This window comes from Phyllobates terribilis, unplaced genomic scaffold (assembly GCF_046119375.1).
Source record: "Phyllobates terribilis strain yellow unplaced genomic scaffold, ASM4611937v1 Scaffold_222__1_contigs__length_3263388, whole genome shotgun sequence".
Classification (NCBI taxonomy): domain Eukaryota; kingdom Metazoa; phylum Chordata; class Amphibia; order Anura; family Dendrobatidae; genus Phyllobates; species Phyllobates terribilis.
Window position 1 is genome coordinate 25975 of NW_027362982.1, and position 25451 is coordinate 51425.

The window sequence follows — 25451 nt, forward strand, 5'->3', positions numbered from 1 at the left end:
CGAACCCGAACGATTTGCAAAAAATTCGGCTGTTCGAGGTTATGTTCGATAACTGTTCGTGCACCAAAAGCGTGTCCTGCATGTCTGGCGCTATTTAGAGCACCAATCATGCAGGGATTGTCTGCCACTCACTGTAATGCCACAGCCATGGTGGTTGTGGCATTACAGTGATTGCCCAAATCGATGGGAACAGTGCCAACAGTGAAACATGAAAAGCCGGCAATTCATCAGCGGCATACACCGATACCCGACAATTTAGAACCGAAAGAATAGAGCTTCACACATAGATTAGATAGATAGAAACATATCAGTCACACATATAAGAAGCACAGTGACAGTGTTGCTTACTGTACTTGTCATTTAGTGTAAAGGATTTATCAAAAAAAATAATAGTGTTTTCATGCACCGTCTCTTTAAAAAAGCCAGCCGGCAATTCAGCAGCGGTACCCGACAATTTATAACAGACAGAATAGAGCTTCACACATAGATTAGATAGATAGAAACATGTCAGTCACACATATAAGAAGCACAGTGACAGTGTTGCTTACTGTACTTGTCATTTAGTGTAAAGGATTTATCAAAAAAAATAATAGTGTTTTCATGCACCGTCTCTTTAAAAAAGCCGGCCGGCAATTCAGCAGCGGTACCTGACAATTTATAACAGACAGAATAGAGCTTCACACATAGATTAGATAGATAGAAACATGTCAGTCACATATATATGAAGTACAGTGACAGTGTTGATTACTGTACTTGTCATTTAGTGTAAAGGATTTATTAAAAAAAATAATAGTGTTTTCATGCACTGTCTCTTTAAAAAAGCCGGCCGGCAATTCAGCATCGGTACCCGACAATTTAGAATAGAAGGAATAGAGAATCACACATAGATTAGATAGATAGAAACATGTCAGTCACATATATATGAAGTACAGTGACAGTGTTGATTACTGTACTTGTCATTTAGTGTTAAAATAAAGGATTTATTTAAAAAAAAATTGGCGTGGGGTTCCCTGTAATTTTAGTCTCTAGCGGAGGTTAAGCAGACGGCTGGGGCAGATGTTTGAAGCCTGGGAAGGGGGTAATACCCATGGAGCTTCCCAGGCTACTAATATCAGCCCCCAGCGGAATACCTAGCCTTTACTAGCTATTAAAATGGGGGACCCCCCAAAAAAATGACGTGGGGTCCACCCTATTTTAATAGCTAGCAAAGGCTAGGCAGACAGCTGGGGGCTGATATTAATAGCCCAGGAAGGGTTCCATGAATATTGGCCCCCTCCCAGGCTAGAAACACCAGCCGTCAGCCGCCCCAGAAATGGCGCATCCTTAGAATGCGCCAATTCTGGCACTTAGCCTCGCTCTTCCCACTGCCCTGTAGCGGTGGCAGTGGGGTAATAGGGCTGGGGTTGATGTCAGCTTATAATGCCAGCTGACATCAAGCCCAGGTTAGTAATGGAGAGGTGTCTATAAGACACCCCCATTACTAACCCCATAGTCAAAGTTAAAAGAAAACACAAACACCCAGAATAAAGTCCTTTAATTGAAATAAAGACACATTCCTTTATTGTTCTAAATTAAACCATACTTACCATCACGCCCATTCCAGCTGAAGCCAACGATCTCCTGCAATAAAAGAAAAATAATAAAGCAACCTCATCCTTACCTTTCCATGGTTCCCACGACAGCTTCAGCTCTGCTACATCGAGATAACAGGCTGGACCGCAGCAGAACGCTGCCATCCAGCCTGTCATCCCGCAGACACTGAGAAGCGCAGGCATGCTTGCGCTCCTCAGTGTCTGGCTGTGACGGCATAAAGATGAGACGAGTTCATGTCCAATGAACTCGGCGCACCTCATGCACGTCACTGACAGCGTGGGAGAATTCTCACGCTGTAGCGCTGAGTGAAGGAGAATTTGTCAGTGTCAGTGACGTGCATGAGGTGAGCTGAGTTCATTGGACATGAGCTCACCTCATGCACGTCACTGACAGCGTGGGAAAATTCTCCTGCACTCAGCGCTACAGCGTGAGAATTCTCCCACGCTGTCAGTGACGTGCATGAGGTGCGCCGAGTTCATTGGACATGAACTCGTCTCATCTTTATGCCGTCACAGCCAGACACTGAGGAGCGCAAGCATGCCTGCGCTTCTCAGTGTCCGCGGGATGACAGGCTGGATGGCAGCTTTCTGCTGCGGTCCAGCCTGTCATCTCGATGTAGCAGAGCTGAAGCTGTCGTGGGAACCATGGAAAGGTAAGGATGAGGTTGCTTAATTATTTTACTTTTATTGCAGAAGACATTGGCTTCAGCTGGAATGGGCGTGATGGTAAGTATGGTTTAATTTAGAACAATAAAGAATTGTGTGTTTATTTCAATTAAAGGACTTTATTCTGGGTGTTGTGTTTTTCTAAATACTTTACTAGAAATTCATGGTGGTCATGTCTAATATTGGCGTGACCCCATGAATTTCGGGCTTAGGGCCAGCTGATAATGCCAAGCTGGCCTTAACCCCTTTATTACCCAGTGAGCCACCGCACCAGGGCCCTGGATGAGTTGGGTACAGCGCCAGAAGATGGCGCTTCTATGAACGCGCCATTTTCTGGGGCGGCTGCGGACTGCAATTTGCAGCGGGTGGGGCCCAGAAAGCTCCCTGCGCTGCGGATTCCAGCTCCCAGCTGCCTAGTTGTACCTGGCTGGGCACAAAAATAGGGCGAAGCCCCACGCATTTTTTTTTAAAATTATTTCATGAAATTCATGGAATAATTAAGAAAAAAAGGGCTTCCCTATATTGTTGTGTCCAACCAGGTACAAATAGGCTGCTGGTGGTTGGGGGCAGCTTCCCAGGCTACTAATATCAGCCCCCAGCGGAATACCTAGCCTTTACTAGCTATTAAAATGGGGACCCCCCAAAAAAATGACGTGGGGTCCCCCCTATTTTAATAGCTAGCAAAGGCTAGGCAGACAGCTGGGGGCTGATATTAATAGCCCAGGAAGGGTTCCATGAATATTGGCCCCCTCCCAGGCTAGAAACACCAGCCGTCAGCCGCCCCAGAAATGACGCATCCTTAGGATGCGCCAATTCTGGCACTTAGCCTCGCTCTTCCCACTGCCCTGTAGCGGTGGCAGTGGGGTAATAGGGTTGGGGTTGATGTCAGCTTATAATGCCAGCTGACATAAAGCCCAGGTTAGTAATGGAGAGGCGTCTATAAGACACCCCCATTACTAACCCCATAGTGAAAGTTAAAAAAAACCCACAAACACCCAGAATAAAGTCCTTTAATTGAAATAAAGACACATTCCTTTATTGTTCTAAATTAAACCCTACTTACCATCACACCCATTCCAGCTGAAGCCAACGATCTCCTGCAATAAAAGAAAAATAATAAAGCAACATAATCCTTACCTTTCCATGGTTCCCACGACAGCTTCAGCTCTGCTACATCGAGATAACAGGCTGGACCGCAGCAGAAAGCTGCCATCAAGCCTGTCATCCCGCAGACACTGAGAAGCGCAGGCATGCTTGCGCTCTGCAGTGTCTGGCTGTGACGGCATCCAGATGAGCCGAGGTCATGTCCAATGAACTCGGCGCCCCTCATGCAAGTCACTGACAGCGTGGGAAAATTCTCCTGCACTCAGCACTTCAGCGTGAGAATTCTCCCACGCTGTCAGTGACGTACATGAGGTCAGCTGAGTTCATTGGACATGAATGAGCTCACCTCATGCACGTCACTGACAGCGTGGGAGAATTCTCACGCTGTAGCGCTGAGTGCAGGAGAATTCTCCCACGCTGTCAGTGACGTGCATGAGGTGCGCCGAGTTCATTGGACATGAACTTGTCTCATCTTTATGCCGTCACAGCGAGACACTGAGGAGCGCAAGCATGCGTACTCTTCTCAGTGTCTGCGGGATGACAGGCTGGATGGCAGCTTTCTGCTGCGGTCCAGCCTGTCATCTCGATGTAGCAGAGCTGAAGCTGTCGTGGGAACCATGGAAAGGTAAGGATGATGTTGCTTTATTATTTTTCTTTTATTGCAGGAGATCGTTGGCTTCAGCTGGAATGGGCGTGATGGTAAGTATGGTTTAATTTAGAACAATAAAGAATTGTGTCTTTATTTCAATTAAAGGACTTTATTCTGGGTGTTGTGTTTTTTTAAATTCTTTACTAGAAATTCATGGTGGTCATGTCTAATATTGGCGTGACCCCATGAATTTCAGGCTTAGGGCCAGCTGATAATGCCAAGCTGGCCTTAACCCCTTTATTACCCAGTGAGCCACCGCACCAGGGCCCTGGATGAGTTGGGTACAGCGCCAGAAGATGGCGCTTCTATGAACGCGCCATTTTCTGGGGCGGCTGCGGACTGCAATTTGCAGCGGGTGGGGCCCAGAAAGCTTGGGCCTCCCTGCGCTGCGGATTCCAGCTCCCAGCTGCCTAGTTGTACCTGGCTGGGCACAAAAATAGGGCGAAGCCCCACGCATTTTTTTTTTTAATTATTTCATGAAATTCATGGAATAATTAAGAAAAAAAGGGCTTCCCTATATTGTTGTGTCCAACCAGGTACAAATAGGCAGCTGGTGGTTGGGGGCAGCCCGTCCCTGCCTGCTGTACCTGGCTGGACACAAATATAGTGCGAAGCCCCACGTCAATTTTTTTTTAATTATTTCATGAAATAATTTTTTTAAAAAAGGGCTTCCCTATATTGTTGTGTCTGGCCAGGTACAAATAGGCAGCTGGTGGTTGGGGGCAGCCCGTTCCTGCCTGCTGTACCTGACTGGACACAAATATAGGGCGAAGCCCCACGTCAATTTTTTTTAAATTATTTCAGGAAATTCATGAAATAATGAAAAAAAAATTGATGTGGGGCTTCGCCTTATATTTGTGTCCAGCCAGGTACAGCAGGCAGGGACGGGCTGCTCCCAACCACCAGCTGCCTATTTGTACCTAGCCGGACACAACAATATAGGGAAGCCCTTTTTTTCTTAATTATTCCATGAATTTCATGAATTAAAAAAAAAAATACGTGGAGCTTCGCCCTATTTTTGTGTCCAGCCAGGTACAACTAGGCAGCTGGGGGCTGGAATCTGCAGCGCAGGGAGGCCCAAGCTTTCTGGGCCCCACCCGCTGCAAATTGCAGTCCGCAGCCGCCCCGGAAAATGGCGCGTTCATAGAAGCGCCATCTTCTGGCGCTGTACCCAACTCATCCAGGGCCCTGGTGCGGTGGCTCACTGGGTAATAAAGGGGTTAAGGCCAGCTTGGCATTATCAGCTGGCCCTAAGCCCGAAATTCATGGGGTCACGCCAATATTAGACATGACCACCATGAATTTCTAGTAAAGTATTTAAAAAAAACACAACACCCAGGAAAAAGTCCTTTAATTGAAATAAACACACAATTCTTTATTGTTCTAAATTAAACCATACTTACCATCACGCCCATTCCAGCTGAAGCCAATGATCTCCTGCAATAAAAGTAAAATAATAAAGCAACATCATCCTTACCTTTCCATGGCTCCCACGACAGCTTCAGCTCTGCTACATCGAGATGACAGGCTGGACCGCAGCAGAACGCTGCCATCCAGCCTGTCATCCCGCAGACACTGAGAAGCGCAGGCTTGCTTGCGCTACTCAGTGTCTGGCTGTGACGGCATCCAGATGAGCCGAGGTCATGTCCAATGAACTCGGCGCACTTCATGCACGTCACTGACAGCGTGGGAAAATTCTCACGCTGAAGCGCTGAGTGCAGGAGAATTTTCCCACGCTGTCAGTGACGTACATGAGGTGAGCCGAGTTCATTGTCGGCTCATCTGGATGCCGTCACAGTCAGACACTGAGGAGCGCAAGCATGCCTGCGCTTCTCAGTGTCTGCGGGATGACAGGCTGGATGGCAGCGTTCTGCAGGTCCAGCCTGTCATCTCGATGTAGCAGAGCTGAAGCTGTCCTGGGAACCATGGAAAGGTAAGGATGAGGTTGCTTTATTATTTTTCTTTTATTGCAGGAGATCGTTGGCTTCAGCTGGAATGGGCGTGATGGTAAGTATGGTTTAATTTAGAACAATAAAGAATTGTGTCTTTATTTCAATTAAAGGACTTTATTCTGGGTGTTTGTGTTTTTTTTTTAACTTTGACTATGGGGTTAGTAATGGGGGTGTCTTATAGACGCCTCTCCATTACTAACCTGGGCTTGATGTCAGCTGGCATTATAAGCTGACATCAACCCCAACCCTATTACCCCCTGTCACCGCACCAGGGCAGCGTGGAAGAGCGAGGCTAAGTTCCAGAATTGGCGCATCCTATGGATGCGCCATTTCTGGGGCGGCTGACGGCTGGTGTTTCTAGCCTGGGAGGGGGCCAATATTCATGGCACCCTTCCTGAGCTATTAATATCAGCCCCCAGCTGTCTGCCTAGCCTTTGCTAGCTATTAAATTAGGGGGGACCCCACGTCATTTTTTTTGGGGGGGTCCTCCATTTTAATAGCCAGTAAAGGCTAGGTATTCAGCTGGGGGCTGATATTAGTAGCCTGGGAAGCTCTGTGGGTATTACCCCCTTCCCAGGCTTCAAACATCTGCTCCAGCTGTCTGCTTAACCTCCGCTAGAGACTAAAATTATGGGGAACCCCACGCCAATTTTTTTTAATAATAAATCCTTTATTTTAATACTAAATGACAAGTACAGTAACCAACACTATCACTGTATATTATATATGTGACTGACATGTTTCTATCTATCTAATCTATGTGTGAAGCTCTATTCTGTCTGTTATAAATTGTCGGGTGCAGATGCTGAATTGCCGGCCGGCTTTTTTAAAGAGACGGTGCATGAAAACACTATTATGTTTTTTGATAAATCCTTTACACTAAATGACAATTACAGTAAGCAACACTGTCACTGTACTTCATATATATGTGGCTGACATGTTTCTATCTATCTAATCTATGTGTGATTCTCTATTCCTTCTATTCTAAATTGTCGGGTACAGATGCTGAATTGCCGGCCGGCTTTTTTAAAGAGACGGTGCATGAAAACACTATTATTTTTTTTAATAAATCCTTTGCAGTAAATGACAAGTACAGTAAGCAACACTGTCACTGTACTTATTATATATGTCACTGACATGTTTCTATCTATCTAATCTATGTGTGAAGCTCTATCTTTCTGTTCTAAATTGTCGGGTACCGCTGCTGAATTGCCGGCCGGCTTTTTTAAAGAGACGGTGCATGAAAACACTATTATATTTTTTAATAAATCCTTTACACTAAATGACAAGTACAGTAAGCAACACTGTCACTGTACTTCATATATATGTGACTGACATGTTTCTATCTATCTAATCTATGTGTGATGCTCTATTCCTTCATGTCTAAATTGTCGGGTACCGGTGTATGTCGCTGCTGAATTGCCGGCCGGCTTTTTTAAAGAAAGTGTCTTCTGAGCAGTTTGTGAGCTTTTGGACACCTTTGAAGGTGTTTTCTATGTGTTCCTATGTGTTTTTGTTTGCCTGCCATTGGTTTTAACGGTGTTCTAAGGTGTTCGACGAACAGTTCGACGAACAGTTCCTCGAACATCCTGGTGTTCGACGAACCGAACCGAACCCGAACACTAAGGGGGTGGCTCAACACTACTCATAAGCTTAAGTGAGAAACCTCACACTGCTTGTGAGTTGTGGACATCTGTGAACGAGCAGGCAGATCTGTGGCTGAGACTGCTGAACCTACATCCAGGCATGGTCGTGTGTGACAATGGCCATAACCTGGTGGCGGCTCTGAGGCGAGGCAAGATCACACAAGTACCATGCCTGGCTCATGTGCTTAACCTCGTGGTTCAGCGGTTTCTTAAATCATTCCCCGAGTTGCCAGATCTGCTAGTCAAAGTAAGCCGCCTGTCAGCTCATTTTCGCAAGTTAGCTACAGCCTCCCCCGCCCTTGCTGTGTTGCAGCAGTGTTTGCAGCTTCCGTCACACCGACTGGTGTATGTTGTCCCCACACATTGGACCTCTCCTCCTCCACATGTTGCAAAGGATTTGTGAGCAGTTGTGGAGTACCAGCTGCAACAAGGCCGTCGATAATCAGGTCAGACTCCACACATAAGACTCAGGAGTGGACCTGGATGTCTGACATATGTACCATCTTGACAAACTTTGAGGAGTCCACCAAGATGGTGAGTGGCAATGATGCCATCATTAGTGTCAGCATTTCACTTGTCTGTCTTTTGCAATGCTCTCTGCAGAGAATTAAAGAGGAGGCATTGAAGCCAGAGTATGATGAGATGGATCAAGAAGCCGTAGCGGTCGTTTACACACAGCCCAGCCTCATCTCATCCCAACGTGCATTGGGGGACAATGAGGGAGAAGAGGAGGATGAGGAGGAGGAAGAACAGGAGCTTGTATTATGCGCTGTAGACGGTAGTATCTGTACAACTGTCATACCGTCGGCTCAGCGTGGGTGGCCTGAGGACAGGGAGGAGGAGGAGGAGGGGGAGGAGGAGAGCATGGTCAGTCGTCATCTTGGTGAGGACACGTAAGTCTTGCCCATTACCAGTCTAGCACGCATGGCTGACTTTATGTTACGCTGCCTTAACTGTGACCCTTGCGTTGTCAAAATGTTGGGTGACAGTCATTACTGGTTGGTGACACTTTTAGACCCCCGCTACAAGGAGAACTTTCACTCTCTTATTCCTGAGGTGGAGAGGCCTACAAAAATGGGGCAGTACCAGAAGGCCCTTGCTGCAGAACTGTTAAAAAAAATTCCCATCTGAACACGCTAGCAGCAGAGGTCACAGTTCGTTGCCCAACCAAGGCGTACGTGCGAGAGAGATGAAACTCCAATCCAGCAGAGGCAGGGGAACACTGTCAACGTTCTGGGACAGTTTTCTCAGATCCTCCCTTCGGACAGACCCTGAGGCGCGGGGTACTCTCACAAGGAGTGGAAAGTTTCAAAAGATGGTGAGGGAGTACCTTGCCGACCGTCCAGCGTCCTCCGTGATTCCTCTGTGCCTTTTAATTATTGGGTATCCAAGCTGGACACTTGGAGTGTACTCGCTCTGTACGCCTTGGAGGTCATGGCCTGCCCTGCCGCTAGCATGTTATCAGAGCATGTTTTTAGTGCTGCTGGGAAATTATAACTGATAAGCGCACTCGCTTGTCAACTGACAATGCTGACAAGCTGACCCTTATAAAAATGAACAAGGGCTGGATTAGGCCAGACTTCTCATCACCACCAAATGACAGCAGAGTAACAAAGTCAAATCTACTGTGTTATTTCGGGAGGTGTATTCACATGCACCGCTTCACACCCACACATGGGTATACGCTTCTTCATTTCGGCAGTTTTATGTTCTTCTCCTTATCCTCAGCCTATACCACTATACCACCAGGGTGACCATGGTCTGTGTTGCCATTATTGAAAGTTCTTCCATCCTTATTTTTGTCAGCTTTTGCTTTTAAGGCATAAGCAAAGACTGTGGGAGACCCATTCCCCAATAATGGAAATAATATTTTTAAGATGCTGTACTGTAGGGCTCTTGTTAGCTCCACCACTCTTCCAAGGGGCATTAAAACCATCTTGCTAAGCTACTGTGACCTCCACATCTCTTCCATGGGGCATTAATATTGTCTTCTTACTCCACTGTAACCTCCACCACATTTGCAAAGGGCATTAAAACCGTCTTGTTAAGTTACTGTGACCTCCACGTCTCTTCCAAGGGGCATTAAAACTGTCTTGTTAAACCACTCTGAACTCAACAGCTCTCCCAAGGGGCATTAAAACCGCCTTGCTAAACTACTGTGACATCCACGTATCTTCCACGGGGCATTGATATTGTTTTTTTATTCCACTGCGACCTTCACCACTCTTCCAAGGGGCGTTAAAACCGTTTTGTTAAGCTACTGTGACCTCCACGTCTCTTCCATGGTGCATTGATATTGTCTTTTTATTCCACTGTAACCTCCACCACTTTTCCAAAGGGCATTAAAACCGTCTTGTTAAGCTACTGTGACCTCCACGTCTCTTCCAAGGGACATTAAAACTGTCTTGTTAAACCACTCTGAACTCCACAGATCTTCCAATGGGCATTAAAACCGTCTTGTTAAGCTACTGTGACCTCCACGTATCTTCCACGGGGCATTGATATTGTCTTTTTATTCCACTGCGACCTCCACCACTCTTCCAAGGGGCATTGATATTGTCTTTTTATTCCACTGCGACCTCCACCACTCTTCCAAGGGGCATTAAAACCATTTTGCTTAGCTACTGGGATCTGCACGTCTTCTACAAGGGGCATTAAAACCGTCTTGTTTAACCACTCTAAACTCCACAGCTCTTCCAAGGGGCATTAAAACTGTCTTGTTAAGCTACGTCTTGTTTAACCACTCTGAACTCCACAGCTCTTCCAAGGGGCATTAAAACTGTCTTGTTAAGCTACTTTGACCTCAACATCTCTTCCACGGGGCATTGCTATTGTCTTTTTATTCCACTGCGACCTCCACCACTCTTCCAAGGGGAGTTAAAACAGTCTTGTTAAGCTACTGTGACCTCCACGGGGCATTGATATTGTCTTTTTATTCCACTGCGACCTCCACCACTCTACCAAAAGGCATTGATATTGTCTTTTTATTCCACTGCGTACTCCACCACTCTTCCAAGGGGCATTAAAACCATCTTGTTAAGCTACTGTGACCTCTATGTCTCTTACATTGGGCATTGATATTGTCTTTTTATTCCACTGTAACAACCACCACTTTTCCAAGAGGCATTATACCCTCTTGTTAAACTACTGTGACCTCCACGTCTCTTCCAAGGGGCATTAAAACAGTCTTCTTAAACCACTCTGAACTCCACAGCTTTTCCAAGGGGCATTAAAACGGTCTTGTTAAACTACTGTGACCTCCATGTCTCTTCCACGGGGCATTGATATTGTCTTTTTATTTCACTGAGACCTCCACCACGCTTCCAAGGGGAGTTAAAACCGTTTTGTTAAGCTACTGAGACCTCCACGTCTCTTCCACGGGGCATTGATATTGTCTTTTTATTCCACTGCGACCTCCACCACTGTTCCAAGGGGCATTAAAATCATTTTGTTTAGCTACTGGGATCTCCACGTCTTCTCCAAGGGGCATTAAAACCGTCTTGTTAAACCACTCTGAACTCCACAGCTCTTCCGAGGGGCATTAAACCGTCTTGTTAAGCTACTGTGACCTCAAGGTCTCTTCCCCGGGGCATTACTATTGTCTTTTTATTCCACTGCGACCTCCACCACTCTTCCAAGGGGCGTTAAAACCGTAGTGTTAAGCTACTGTGACCTACAAGGGGAATTGATATTGTCTTTTTATTCCACTGCGACCTGCACCACTCTTCCAAAAGGCATTGATATTATCTTTTTATTCCACTGTAACCTCCACCACTCTTCCAGGGGGCATTGATATTGTCTTTTTATTCCACAGCGTCCTCCACCACTCTTCCAATGGGCATTAAAACCGTCTTGTTTAGCTAATGGGATCTCCACGTCTTCTCCATGGGGCATTAAACCTGTCTTGTTAAACCACTCTGAACTCCACAGCTCTTCCAAGGGGCATTAAAACCGTCTTGTTAAGTACTGTGATATCCACGTCTCTTGCATGTGGCATTGATATTGTCTTTTTATTCCACTGCGACCTCCACCACTCTTCCAAGGGGCAATAAAACCATCTTGTTAAGCTACTGTGACCTCCACATCTCTTCCACGGGGCATTGATATTGTCTTTTTATTCCACTGCGACCTCCACCACTCTTCCAAGGGGCATTAAAACCTTCTTGTTAAGCTACTGTGACCTCCACGTCTCTTCCACGGGGCATTGATATCGTCTTTTTATTCCACTGCGACCTTCAAGACCCTTCCAAGGGGCATTGATATTGTCTTTTTATTCCTCTGCTAACTCCTCCACTCTTCCAAGGGGCGTTAAAAACGTTTTGTTTAGCTACTGGGATCTCCACGTCTCTTCCACGGGGCATTGATATCGTCTTTTTATTCCACTGCGACCTCCAAGACCCTTCCAAAGGGCATTGATATTATATTTTTATTCCACTGTGACCTCCACCACTCTTCCAAGGGGCATTGGTTTTGTCTTTTTATTCCACTGCGAACTCCACCACTCTTCCAAGGGGCATTTAAACCGTTTTGCTTAGCTACTGGGATCTCCACGTCTTCTCAAAGTGGCATTAAAACCGTCTTGTTAAACCACTCTGAACTCCATAGCTCTTCCAAGGGGCATTAAAACCGTCTTCTTAAGCTACTGTGACCTCAACGTCTCTTCCATGGGGCATTGCTATTGTCTTTTTATTCACTGCGACCTCCACCACTCTGACAAGGGGCGTTAAAACCGTCTTGTTAAACTAATGTGACCTACACGGGGCATTGATATTGTCTTTTTATTCCACTGCGACCTCCACCACTCTTCCAAAAGGCATTGATATTGTCTTTTTATTCCTCTGCGAACTCCACCACTCTTCCAAGGAGCATTAAAACCGTATTGTTAAGCTACTTTGATCTCCACGTCTCTTCCACGGGGCATTAATATTGTAATTTTATTCCACTGTAACCTCCACCACTCTTCCAGGGGGCATTGATATTGTCTTTTAATTCCACTGCGAACTCCACCACTCTTCCAAGGGAAATTAAAACCATCTTGTTTGGCTACTGGAAACACCACATCTTCTCCAAGGGGCATTAAAACTGTCTTGTTAAACCACTCTGAACTCCACAGCTCTTCCAAGGAGCATTAAAACCATCTTGTTAAGCTACTGTGATCTCCACGTCTCTTCCACGTTACATTGATATTGTCTTTTTATTCCACTGTAACCTCCACCACTCTTCCAAGGAGCATTAAAACCATCTTGTTAAAATACTTTGACCTCCACGTCTGTTCCACGGGCAATTGATATTGTTTTTTTATTCCACTGCGACCTCCACCATTCTTCCAAGAGGCATTAAAACCTTCTTGTTAAGCTACTGTGACCTCCACGTCTCTTCCACGGGGCATTGATACTGTCTTTTTTTTCCACTGTGACCTACACCACTTTTCCAAGGGGCGTTAAAACCGTCTTGTTAAGCTACTGTGACCTCCACATCTTTTCCACGGGGCATTGATATTGTCTTTTTATTCCACTGCGACCTCCACCACTCTTCCAAGGGGCATAGATATTGTCTTTTTATTCCACTGCAACCTCCATCACTCTTTCAAGGGGCATTCATATTGTCTTTTTATTCCACTGCAACCTCCACCACTCTTCCAAGGGGCATTAAAACCGTTTTGTTTAGCTACTGGGATCTCCACGTCTTCTCCAAGGGGCATTGAAATCGTCATGTTAAGCTGCTGTGACCTCCACGGGGCATTGATATTGTCTTTTTAATCCACTGCGACTTCCATCACTCTTACAAAAGGCATTGATATTGTCTTTTTATTCTACTGCGAACTCCACCACACTTCCAAGGAGCATTAAATCCGTCTTGTTAAGCTACTGTGATCTCCACGCCTCTACCACAGGGCATTGATATTGTCTTTTTATTCCAATGTAACCTCCACCACTCTTCCAAGGGGCATTGATATTGTCTTTTTATTCCACTGCGACCTCCACCACTTTTCCAAGGGGCATTAAAGCCGTCTTGTTAAACCACTCTGAACTCCACAGCTCTTCCAAGGGGCATTAAAACCATCTTGTTAAACTACTGGGTTGAACTAGATGTACTTAGTCTTCCTTCAACCTTAAAAACTATGTATGTTACTGTGACCTCCATGTCTCTACCAAGGGGCATTAAAACCGTCTTGTTTAGCTTCTGGTATCTCCACGTCTACTCCAAGGGTCATTAAAACTGTCTTGTTAAACCACTCTGAACTCCACAGCTCTTCCAAGGGGCATTAAAACCGTCTTGTTAAGCTACTATGATTTCCACGTCTCTTCCACGGGGCATTGATATTGTCTTTCTATTCCACTGTAACCTCCACCACTCTTCCAAGGGGCATTAAAACCGTCTTGTTAAGCTACTGTGACCTCCACGTCTCTTCCACGGGGCATTGATATTGTCTTTTTATTCCACTGCGACCTCCACCACTCTTCCAAGGGGCATTGATATTGCCTTTTTATTCCACTGTGACCTCCACCACTTTTCCAAGGGACATTAAAACCGTCTTGTTAAGCTTCTGTGACCTCCACGTCTCTTCCAAGGGGCATTACAACCGTCTTGTTAAACCACTCTGAACTCCACAGCTCTTCCAAGGGGCATTAAAACCATCTTGTTAAACTACTGTGACCTCCACCTCTATATCAAGGGGCATTAAAAACGTCTAGTTAAACCGCTCTGACCTCCACAGATCTTCCAAGTGGCATTAATATCGTCTTGTAAAGCTACTGTGACCTCCGCGTCTCTTTCACAGGGCATTTATATTGTCTTTTTATTCCACTGCGACCGCCACTACTCTTCCAAGGGACATTAAAAGTGGCTTGTTAAGCTTCTCTGACTTCCTCGTCTCTTCCACGGGGTAATGATATTGTATTTTTATTCCACTGCGACCTCCACCACTCTTCCAAGGGGCATTGATATTGTCTTTTTATATTACTGCGACCTCCACCAATCTTCCAAGGGTCATTAAAACCGTCTTGTTAAGCTACTGTCACCTCCACGACTCTTCCACGGGGCAATGATATTGTCTTTTTATTCCACTGCAACCTCCATCACTCTTCCAAGGGGCATTCATATTGTCTTTTTATTCCACTGCAACCTCCAACACTCTTCCAAGGGGCATTGATTTTGTCTTTTTATTCCACTGCGACCTCCACCACTACTTCAAGGAGCATTAAAACCGTCTTGTTTAGCTACTGTGATTTCCACGTCTCTTCCAAGGGGAATTAAAACCGTCTTGTTAAACCACTCTTAACTCCACAGGTCTTCCAATGGTCATTAAAACCATCTTGTTAAGCTACTGTGACCTCCACGTCTCTTCCAAGGGGCAATTTTATTGTCTTTTTATTCCACTGAGACCTCCACCACTCTACCCAGGGGCATTAAAACCGTCTTGTTAAGCTACTGTGGCCTACACGGGGCATTGATATTGTCTTTTTATTCCACTGCGACCTCCACTACTCTTCCAAAAGGCATTGATATTGTCTTTTTATTCCTCTGCGAACTCCACCACTCTTCCAAGGAGCATTAAAACCGTATTATTAATCTACTTTGATCTCCACGTCTCTTCCACGGGGCATTGATATTGTATTTTTATTCCACTGTAACCTCCACCACTCTTGCAAGGGGCATTGATATTGTCTTTTTATTCCATTGTGACCTCCACCACTCTTCCAAGGGAAATTAAAACCATCTTGTTTAGCTACTGGGAACACCACGTCTTCTCCAAGGGGCATTAACACTGTCTTGTTAAACCACTCTGAACTCCACAGCTCTTCCAAGGGGCATTAAAACCATCTTGTTAAGATACTGTGACCTCCACGTCTGTTCCATGGGCAATTGATATTGTTTGTTTATTCCACTGCGAACTCCACCATTCTTCCAAGGGGCAATAAAACCGTCTTGTTAAGCTACTGTGACCTCTACATCTCTTCCACGGGGCATTGATATTGTCTTTTTCTTCCACTGCGACCTCCACCACTCTTCCAAGGGGCATTAAAACCTTCTTGATAAGCTACTGTGACCTCCACGTCTCTTGCACGGGGCATAGATATTGTCTTTTTATTCCACTGCGACCTGCACTACTCTTCCAAGGGGCATTAACATTGTCTTTTTATACCACTGCGACCACGATCATACTTACAAGGGGCATTAAAACCATCTTGTTAAGCTACTGTGACCTCCACATCTCTTCCACGGGGCACTGATGTTGTCTTTTTATTTCACCACTCTTCCAAGGGGCATTAAAACCATCTTGTTAAGCTACTGTGATCTCCACGTCTTTTCCACGTGACCTTGATATTGTCTTTTTATTCCACTGTAACCTCCACCACTCTTCCAAGGGGCATTAAAATCATCTTGTTAACCTACTGTGACCTCCACGTCTGTTCCTCGTGCCATTGATATTGTTTTTTATTCCACTGTGAACTCCACCATTCTTCCAAGGGGCAATAAAACCATCTTGTTAAGCTACTGTGACCTCCACATCTCTTCCACGGGGCATTGATATTGCGTTTTTCTTCCACTGCGACCTCCACCACTCTTCCAAGGGGCATTAAAACCTTCTTGTTATGCTACTTTGACCTCCACGTCTCTTCCACGGGGAATTAATATTGTCTTTTTATTCCACTGCGAACTCCACCACTCTTCCAAGGGGCATTGACATTGTATTTTTATACCACTGCGACCACGATCATACTTACAAGGGGCATTAAAACCGTCTTGTTAAGCTACTGTGACCTCCACATCTCTTCCACGGGGCATTGATATTGTCTTTTTATTCCACTGTAACCTCCACCACTCTTCCAAGGGGCATTAAATCAGCTTTGTTAAGCTACTGTGACCTCCACGTCTCTTCCAAGGGGCATTAAAACTGTCTTTTTAAACCAGTCTGAACTCCACAGCTCTTCTAATGGGCATTAAAACCATCTATTTAAGCTACTGTGACCTCCACGTCTCTTCCACGTGGCATTGATATTATCTTTTTATTCCACTGTGACCTACACCACTTTTCCAAGGGGCGTTAAAGCCGTCTTGTTAAGCTACTGAGACTTCCAAGTCTTTTCCATGGCCCATTGATATTGTCTTTTTATTCCACTGCGACCTCCACCACTCTTCCAAGGGGCATTGATATTGTCTTTTTATTCCACTGCAACCTCCATCTCTCTTCCAAGGGGTATTCATAATGTCTTTTTATTACACTGCGACCTCCACCACTCTTCCAAGGGGCATTAAAACTGTTTTGTTTAGCTACTGGGATCTCCACATCTTCTCCAAGGTGCATTGAAACCGTCATGTTAAGCTACTGTGACCTCCACGGGGCATTGATATTGTCTTTTTAATCCACTGCGACCTACACCACTCTTAGAAAAGGCATTGATATTGTCTTTTTATTCCACTGCGAACTCCACCACACTTCCAAGCATCATTAAAACCGTCTTGTTAAGCTACTGTGATCTCCACGCCTCTTCCACGGGGCATTGATATTGACTTTTTATTCCACTGTAACCTCCACCACTCTTCCAAGGGGCATTGATATTGTCATTTTATTCCACTGCGACCTCCACCACTCTTCCAAGGGGCATTGATATTGTCTTTTTATACCACTGCAACCTCCACAACTCTTAGAAGGGGCAATAAAACCATCTTGTTAAGCTACTGTGACCTCCAAGTCTCTTCCACAGGGCATTGATATTGTCTTTTTATTCCACTACGACCTCCACCACTCTTCCAAGGGGCATTAAAACGTTCTAATTAAGCTACTGTGATTTCCACGTCTCCTTCACGGGGCATTGATATTGTCTTTTTATTCCACTGTAACCTCCACCACTCTTCTAAGGGCATTAAACCCGTCTTGTTAAGCTACTGTGACCTCCACCTGTATATCAAGGGGCATTAAAACCGTCAAGATAAACCGCTCTGACCTTCATAGATCTTCCAATTGGCATTAAAATTGTCTTGTAAAGCTACTGTGACCTCCGCGTCTCTTACACGGGGCATTTATATTGTCTTTATATTCCACTGCGACTGCCACCACTCTTCCAAGGGACATTAAAACCGTCTTGTTAAGCTACTATGATCTCCACGTCTCTTCCACGGGGCATTGATATTGTCTTTCTATTCCACTGTAACCTCCACCACTCTTCCAAGGGGCATTAAAACCGTCTTGTTAAGCTACTGTGACCTCCACGTCTCTTCCACGGGGCATTGATATTGTCTTTTTATTCCTCTGCGACCTCCACCACTCTTCCAAGGGGCATTGATATTGTCTTTTTATACCACTGCGACCTCCACAACTCTTAGAAGAGGCATTAAAACTGTCTTGTTAAGCTACTCTGACCTCCTCGTCTCTTCCACGGGGTAGTGATAATGTCTTTTTATTCCACTGCGACCTCCACCACTCTTCCAAGGGGCATTGATATTGTCTTTTTATTCCACTGCGACCTCCACCACTCTTCCAAGTGTCATTAAAACCGTTTGTTAAGCTACTGTCACCTACACTTCTCTTCCATGGGGCAATGATATTGTCTTTTTATTCCACTTCAACCTACACCACTTTTCCAAGGTGCATTAAAACCATCTTGTTAAGCTACTGTGACCTCCATGTCTATTCCACGGTGCATTGATATTTATTCCACTGCAACCTCCACCACTCTTCCAAGGGGCATTGATTTTGTCTTTTTATTCCACTGCGACCTCCACCACTACTCCAAGGGGCATTAAAACCGTCTTGTTTAGCAACTGTGATTTCCACGTCTCTTCCAAGGGGCATTACAACCGTCTTGTTAAACCACTCTTAACTCCACAGGTCTTCCAATGGGCATTAAAACCGTCTTGTTAAGCTACTGTGACCTCCACGTCTTTTCCAAGGGGCATTGGTATTGTCTTTTTATTCCACTGTGACCTCCACCACTCTTCCAAGGGGCATTAAAACTGTCTAGTTGAGCTACTGTGACCTCCATGTCTCCTTCACGGGGCATTGATATTGTCTTTTTAATCCACTGTGACCTCCACCACTCTTTCAAGGGGCATTAAACCCGTCTTGTTAAGCAATTGTGACCTCCATCTCTCTACCAAGGGGCTTTAAAACCGTCTTGTTAAACCGCTCTGAACTCCACAGATCTTCCAAGGGGCCTTAAAATTGTCTTGTAAAGCTACTGTGACCTCTGCGTCTCTACCACGGGGCATTTATATTGTCTTTTTATTCCACTGCAACCGCCACCACTCTTCCAAGGGGCATTAAAAGGGTATTGAAAAGCTACTGTGACCTCCACGTCTTTTCCACGGGGTAATGATATTGTATTTTCATTCCACTGCGACCTCCACCACTCTTCCAAGGGGCATTGATATTGTATTTTTATTCCACTGCGACCTCCACCATTCTTCCAAGGGGCATTAAAACCGTCTTGTTAAGCTACTGTAACCTGTTAGGAGGGCGGTTGCAGACAACTTTATTAAATGGAACGCAACCGACTCCGGGATCCGCGATGCAGCCAAGAGGACTGCTGCCGAACACTTTCCGGGTGGAAAGTAAAGTAACAAACTTAAAGATAACCCCTCCGTGTTAACTACACACCGGACAGGGTATAGCGGTATGCTCTATCTCCGTTTAATGCACGGAGGAGAGAGTGACCGGCAACGCACCTAACAAATATCTTAGCTCTTCGTGTTAACGCACACGGAAAGGTAAGACGGTACGCACAATCTCCAAGAACCGCAGGGAGACGTGCGTCTGTGGGAACAGCAGTATCCCTGTCTTTGATACAGGCGCTACGCTATGGGGATTGGCGCTAAAGCGGTTCACACAATCTCCAAGAACCGCAGGGAGACGTGTGACCGGACTATGAGCAGTAGCCCTGTCTTCGGTACAGGTGCTATGCTATAGGATACGGCGCTAGCGTGCGGGTGATTCCCGCCGGGTACTTGAGCACTCAGCCGGCGTGCCACCGGACTGAGCAAACCCGCTCTATTTAATTCACAGGCGGCCCGGGGTGTAAAGGCGAACCCCCTGGTTAGAGCCAGTCAGTGAAGCGAAGCTTCCTGCCTCTATGAAGCTAACCTGCCTCTATGGAGCTAAACCTGCCTAGCGGAAACTCCCGGTGGCCCTTAGGGAATGACATGGTGAGAGGGATCGACCGATGAGTGATTTGCATATCCAGGAGTGACCCATTGGCTCAGTAGAGATGACATGTCTCTGGGCAAATGTAGATGATAAAAAATTGCCCTCAGCACCAGAGTCCACCCACGCATTGGCAGCAACTGCAGATCTACCGAAGGACAAGATCACCTTATATGATAGCTTGGAGGAAGAGAACCGAGAATTTAATGTACCCCCACCAGTGGTGGTAAGCCCTACTCGTTTTACCAGCTGCTTGGAGCCCTTATTTACGGGGTGCTCTGAGAGAGGTGCAGAATGGGAACGAGAGGAACTAGACTTAGACCGGGGTACACCCGTAACCTTAGGCTCCGGGTCGGGTGTCTTGGGTTTGGGTCTAAAGACGCCTGGTGCCAACAGGTACTGGGGACTGCCAACCTCTAGCTCTAACCTGTGTTCTGCATGACGTAAGTCTATACGGTCAGCGAGAGATATTAACTCCTCCAGGGAGGTTGGAATCTCTCTGGTAGATTAAGCATCTTTAATATGCCCAGCCAGACCCTTCCAGAACACTGGGATAAGCGACCGCTCAGACCAATCCAGTTCAGCCGCCAAGGTTCTGAACTGGACGGCATAGTGACTGGCGGTGGCCGAACCCTGGACCAAAGCAAGGAGCTTAAGAGCCGTATCATGAATGACCTGAGGGCCCAGGAAAACAATTTTTAGGGTCTTAAGGAAGAGACCCGTATTTACTACCACTGGGTCATTACGCTCCCATAGAGGAGTAGCCCACTCCAGAGCCCTGTGAGACAGCAATGAGATGATATATCACACTTTGGCTCTTTCGGAGGGGAACCGTGTCTCCATCATCTCCAAGTGAACGGAGCATACATTTATAAAACCCCTACAGAGTTTACTATCCCCAGAAAATTTTTCCGGGAGAGCAAACCGGGGTAATGGGGCACTTGCAGTGGTGGCAGCCGAGTTTATCATGTTGGCTGCTAGAGAAGTCGCCTGGGTAGCTACTGCAGTGGTATCAGCAACCGGGACCGCCAGTTCCAGAGACCTGAGTCTGGTCTCCAGTTGCTGTATATAACGCTGCAGCTGCTGGTTGTCGGCCATGTTCGGCAAGACCCTGGCACTCAGATACTATTAGGGGGAGCTGTTGCAGACAACTTTATTAAATGGAACGCAACTGACCCCGGGGTCCGCGATGCAGCCAAGAGGACTGCTGCCGAGCACTTTCTGGGTGGAAAGTAAAGTAACCAACTTAAAGATAACCCCTCCGTGTTAACTACACACCGGACAGGGTATAGCGGCGACGCACCTAACAAATATCTTAGCCCTTCGTGTTAACGCACACGGAAGGGTAAGACGGTACGCACAATCTCCAAGAACCGCAGGGAGACGGCGCTAGCGTGCGGGTGATTCCCGCCGGGTACTCGAGCACTCAGCCGGCATGCCACCGGACTGAGCAGACCCGCTCTATTTAATTCACAGGCGGCTCGGGGTGTAAGGGCGAACCCCCTGGTTAGAGCCAGTCAGCGAAGCGAAGCTACCTGCCTCTTTGAAGCTAACCTGCCTCTATGGAGCTAAACCTGCCTAGCGGAAACTATGGCTCTTTGAGCCCGGAGTCAGCGTGCACACCACACACAGCTAGCTCAAATGATCTGAGTGCGCCGCCATGTTTGTGGGCGGGCCTTTTAAAGATTAAGCCCTGCCCCACTGTCGCACCATTGGTGACGACACACGTGACCAATCAGGCGGTGCCAGGTCACCGGGTCAGGTGGGTGCCAACCCACCAATCATGATCCGCCAGATCACGGACATGCTCAGTGCGGCAAATCCTGGACTTAGATTCCACAAGCCCTGTCTCCCTCTGCAACCCAGGGTTAACATTGCAAGGCACAACTACCTGGAACACAAACAGTGCTCGCGGGCCAGCTAGGCGTTGGGGCTGATGGTGATGCTGAGCAGCATCAGCCCCAGCTGGACTGAAATGGGAGACCAAAGAAGGTCCTGGACCCATTCCGAACCCAGCACCAGACTGACATCTAACAGTAACTGCCACAGGATATTGATATTGTCTTTTTATTCCATTGTAACTTCCACCACTCTTCCAATGGGTATTAAAACCATCTTGTTATGCTACTGTGACCTCCAGGTCTATTCCAAGGGGCATTAAAACCGTTTTGTTAAACCCCTCTGAACTCCCCAGCTCTTCCAAGGGGCATTAAAACCGTCTTGTTAAGCTACTGTGACCTCCACGTCTCTTCCATGGGGCATTGATATTGTCTTTTTATTCCACTGGGACCATCACCACTCTTACAAGGGTCATTAAAATCGTCTTGTTAATCTACTGTGACCTCCACGTCTCTTCCACGGGGCATTGATATTGTCTTTTTAGTCCACTGCGACCTCCATCACTCTTCCAAGGGGCTTTAAAACCGTCTTGTTAAACTACTGTGACCTCAACGTCTGTTCCACGGGGTATTGAAATTGTCTTTTTATTCCACTGCGACCTCCACCACTGTTCCAAGGGGAATTGAAATTGTCCTTTTATTCCACTGCGACCTCCACCACTTTTCCAAGGGGCATTAAAACCTTATTGTTGAGCTACTGTGACCTCCACATCTCTTCCACGGGGTATTTATATTGTCTTTTTATTCCACTGTAACCTCCACCACTTTTCCAAGGGGCAATAATAATACCGTCTGGTAAAGCTACAGTGTTGTCCACGTCTCTTCCAACTGGCATTAAAAGCGTCTTGCAAAACCTCTCTGAACTCCACAGCTTTTCCAAGTGGCATTAAAACCATCTTGTTAAGCTACTGTGACTACCACGTCTTTTCTACGGGGCATTGATATTGTCTTTTTATTCCACTGCGACCTCCACCACTCTTCCAAGGGGCAATAAAACTGTCTTGTTAACTACAGTTACCTTCACGTCTCCTCCACGGGGCATTGATATTGACTTTTTATTCCACTGCGACCTCCAGCACTCTTCCAAGGGGCATTGATATTGTCTATTTATTCTACTGTAACTTCCAGCACTCTACCAATGGGTATTAAAACCATCTTGCTATGCTACTGTGACCTCCACGTCTCTTGCAATGGGTACTAAAGCCGTCTTGTTAAACCATTCTGAACTCCATAGCTCTTCCAACGGGCATTAAAACCATCTTGTTAACCTACTGTGACCTCCACATCTCTTCCACGATGCATTGATGTTGTCTTTTTATTCCACTGCGACCTCCATCACTTTTCCAAGGGGCATAAAGTTCGTCTTGTTAAGCTACTGTGACCTCCATGTCTCCTCCACGGGGCATTGATGTAGCGTCGGCGTCCCTGCCTCCTGCTAGGCAGGGACGCCGTTCCCCTCACCTCTCCGCTCTGTGCCCAGCGTCTTCCTCCCACTCTGCTGGCAGCGCCCGCTGCTTCCCGGCTACTGCGCTTAGGGAGCGCGTGCGCTCCCCTCCTCTTAAAGGGGCCGCGCGCGCCGTCCTAAGGAGTCCCCGGCCAACGGCCGGAGGACCTCACCATATATAAGGCGCCTCCTCCAAAATGGAGGTGCCCGAGCAGTGTTGTTGCAAAGCCTGTCAACTCTGCTTCAGCCCTCAGGTCCCGTTACCAGATACCTGCCAGTTACCTGCCAGATTCCTGCTTGACACCTGCCTGATACCTGTCTATCTGCTTGCATTCCTGTGGTCTGACAGTCTGCCTATCAGCACCTGCCAGTCTGTCTATGGATCAGTCTGCCTGCTCACCTGGGAGCGCTCTCCTGCTACCTGCCTGCTAGCCTACCTGGAGGCTCTGCCGTCACTTGCCGTGACCACCTGCCAGCCAGCCGTGAGACTCTTACCCGCTCACCTGGGAGCGCTCACCTGCTGCCTGCCTGCTAGCCTACCTGGAGGCTATGCCGTCACTTGCCGTGACCACCTGCCAGCCAGCCGTGAGACTCTTACCCGCTTACCTGGAAGCGCTCACCTGCTACCCGCATGCTAGCCTACCTGGAGGCTTAGCCGTCACTTGATGTGACCACCTGCCTATCCAGAGACTCTTGCCCGCTCACCTGGGAGCGCTCACCTGCTACCTGCCTGCTAGCCTACCTGGAGGCTTTGCCGTCACTTGCTCTGACCACCTGCCTGTCCAGAGACTCTTGTCCGCTCACCTGGGAGCGCTCACCTGCTACCTGCCTGCTCGCCTTCCTGGAGGCTCTGCCGTCACTTGCCGTGACCCCCTGCCTGCCTAGAGACTCTTATCCTGCTGTCACTTGCCGTGACCACCCGCCTGCCTAGAGACTCTTATCCTGCTGTCACTTGCCGTGACCACCCGCCTGTCAAGAGACTGTTCTCGTCACTCTCCGTGACCTCCTGCCCTTCTACCCAGAGACTGTCCCTGTCACTTGACGTGACTGCCTGCCCACTTTCCCTGGGAGCCACCCGCTTCCTTACAAGACTTGCCCCTTTGTATAGTAGCTCAGAGGTTCCACCTCCCAGACCCGTTACAATTGATATTGTCTTTTTATTCCACTGCGACCTCCACCACTCTTCCAAGGGGCATTAAACCATCTTGTTAAGCTACTGTGACCTCCACGTCTGATCCAAAGGGTATTGAAATTGTCTTTTTATTCCACTGTGACCTCCACCACTCTTCCATTGGTCATTAAAAGCGTCTTGGTTAGACTACTGTGACCTTGACGTCTCTTCCACGGGGCATTGATATTGTCTTTTTAATCCACTGCGACCACCCCACTCTTCCAAGGTGCATTGATATTGTCTTTTTATTCCACTGCGACCTTCACCACTCTACCAAGGGGCATTAAAACTGTCTTGTTAAGCTACTGTGACCTCCACGTCTCTTCCACGGGGCATTGATATTGTCTTTTTATTAAACTGCGACCTCCACCACTCTTCCTAGGACAATAAAACCATCTTGTTAAGCTACTGTGAACTCCACTTTTCTTCCACGGTGCATTGATATTGTCTTTTTATTCCACTGTGATCTCCACCACATTTCGAAGAGGCATTAAAACCATCTTGATAAGCTACTGTGACCTCCACGTCTCTTCCATGGCGTATTAAAACCATCTTGTTAAGACTACTGTGACCTCCAAGTCTCTTCCACGGGGCATTGATATTGTCTTTTTAATCCACTCCGACCTCCACCACTCTTCCAAGGGGCATTGATATTTTCTCTTTATTCCACTACGACCTCCACCACTCTTCCAAGGGGTATAAAAACCATCTTGTTAATCTACGGTGCATTGATATTTTCTTTTAATTCCACTGTAAACTACTCCACTCTCCCAAGGGGCATTAAAACCATCTTGTTTAGCTACTGTCACCTCCATGTCTCTTCCAAAGGTTATAACAACCGTCTTGTTAAACCACTCTGAACTCCAAAGCTCTTACAAAGGGCATTAAAACTGTCTTGCCACTGGGCATTGTCTTTTTATTCCACTGCGACCTTCACCACCCTACCAAGAGGCATTAAAACCGTCTTGTTAAGTTACTCTCACCTCCACGTCTCTTCCACGGGGCATTGATATTGTCTTTTTATTCCACTGCGACCTCCACCACTTTTCCAAGGGATAATAAAACCATCTTGTTAAACTACTGTAACCATCACGTCTCTTCCATGGCACATTGATATTGTCTTTTCATTCCATTGCGACCTCCCCCACTCTTTGAAGGGGCATTAAAACTGTCTAGTTAAGCTA